This window comes from Gracilinanus agilis, chromosome 6 (genome assembly GCF_016433145.1).
Source record: "Gracilinanus agilis isolate LMUSP501 chromosome 6, AgileGrace, whole genome shotgun sequence".
In the NCBI taxonomy this organism is placed as follows: domain Eukaryota; kingdom Metazoa; phylum Chordata; class Mammalia; order Didelphimorphia; family Didelphidae; genus Gracilinanus; species Gracilinanus agilis.
The window spans coordinates 226,132,349-226,134,614 of record NC_058135.1 but is presented as its reverse complement, the minus strand read 5'-3'; positions in this window follow the sequence as shown (position 1 = coordinate 226,134,614).

Sequence of the window (2,266 nt, the reverse complement as noted above, 5' to 3'; positions counted from 1 at the left end):
AGGGAAGGAAGGGAGGAAGGAAGGAAGGGAGGGAGGGAGGGAGGGAGGGAGGAAAGAAGAATAGAGGGAGGGAAGAAAGGAAGGGAGAAAGAGAAAGAAAGGAAGGGATAACCTTAGGGTGAGTAGCTGACAGGATCTGAGGGATCCTTGAGGAATGCTCTGGAATGCCTTCATTCATTCTTAGCATGGTGGCCTGAGAGTCTGCTGATGAGAGATTAATTCTTTTGTGCCATGAAAGTTTTCAGGTCTTCTAGAGTCACTTATTTGGAGGAAATCATCTAGGCCAACCTCTGTCTTGGAAACTGAGGCCCATAGAGAGCCTCACTATTACCCAAGGTAATATGGATACTTCAGGGAGGCTTATTGTTGTACATTTTATCAGCTGTAACACATATTGCGCGCTCGCGCGCGCGTGTGTTTGTGCGTGTGTGTGTGTGTGTGTGTGTGTGTTTAACTTAGCAGAGAATGGGACAAAGAGAGGCAGAGGAAGATACCAAGGATGCATTTTCCCAACAGCTGCCTTATCTTGGGTGTGCAGTCCTTGCCCTGTGCTGGGAGGTGAGAGAGGGGTTATGAGCATTATCAGGGAGGCAGGGCAGTTGAGATGTGGGGGCAGGAAGGCAGCAACTCCTGCCAATAACCCTCATGAGGACCTCACCCTCTTTTGCCCTCCTGGTTGATTAGGGACAGACAAAAGTGGAGAGATCCTAGACCTCTGGGCTGAAGATGTTAGGCCACCCCATTTGCCAGTGGTTAGAGAGCTCTGTATTCTGAAAGCAGGGAGAACAAGAGCCAGGCGAGACATGGTTATGGCAAAGCTTTTATTCAGTTATGTCCGACTCTTCATGAGCACATTTGGAAGTTTCTTGGCAAAGATGCTAGCTAGACTGGTGTACCATTTCCTTCTCCAGCTCATTTTACAGATGAGGAAACTGAGACAAGCAGGGTCAAATGATGTGTGCCCAGGGTCACACAGCTAATAAGTGTCTGAGGTTGGATTTGAACTCAGCAAGATGAGTCTTGCTGACTCTAGTTCTGGTGCTCTATTCACTGCACCATCTACTTGCAGTGCAGTTCTGGAAAGTCTGTCTACCTGGGTGGTTTCCCTGGCATTTTTGTACTCTAAGTCACAAAACCAGTTAGGTAGAAGAAGGACTAGAATTTCAAAGTCTCCAAAGTCCCATTCTAGACTTTTGCTTCCAGACACCCTGAGGTCTGGTCCTCCACTATTGACACTATGACAATAACAGTAGCTGGAAACATAGGAAGGAGGGAGAGTATCTGAAATCAGTGTCAACAAGGCATTCAAGGGGGCAGCTGGCTGGCTCAGTGGATTGAGAGCCAGGCCTAGAGATGGGAGGTCCTAGGTTCAAATCTGGCCACAGACACTTCCCAGCTGTGTGACCCTGGGCAAGTCACTTAACCCTCATTGTCTAGCCCTTACCACTCTTCTGCCTTGGAGCCAATACACAGTATTGATTCTAAGACCGAAGATAAAGATTAAAAAATAATACTAAGGCATGAGAAGGGAAGGCTTGAAGCTTTTCTTCTGATTGCATTCCTTTACAAAATTCCTTCTTGCAAAGTCTGCAGGGAAAGTGTGTTTGACCCAGCTGGGTAGCTCACTCCTTAGCCTGTTTAGCCTCTGATAATCACTAGGACAAAAACAGCAGCCACAGCCACTTTTTAAGGCTCGCAAAGCTCTTTCCTAGCGACTACTCTGTAAGGTAGCTTAGGTGAGCATTGTTCTCCCCAATGTCCAGATGAACAAACTGATGCCCAGAGAGTTAAAGCGACGTACCCAAGGATTCCTGGTTAGTAAGTGTCACAACAGGATTTCCTGACTTAAAGCCCAAGACTCTTTCTGCTCTGCCCACTATCAAGGACAAGCACAGAAGTGTGTGGAGAGGAGTGGGCATGTTCTGACAGGAAGAGTGGGAAGGGGAGGGCTGCACGAATGCACACGGGTATGTAGAGGCAAGGGGTTCTGCAGGGTGTCTGTGAGAAGGACAAGAGGCTTTCATGGAGCTTGATGAGTATGTGGGCATACATGGGGGCTGGTGGGTTGGAGTGGGCAGAAGGAAGCATTTGTACTTTTGAATACTTGCTCACTGGCCATCTCATTTCTTTACTTGCCTTCCCCAAGCCAAGGGGTCTATGATATGCTACAGAAACATACATTGTGGGGTTCAGAGAATCACAAGATGGCTAACTTGGAAGGAACTCTTTCTGATCTAACCCAGGCTGAAAATACATTCATTCATTC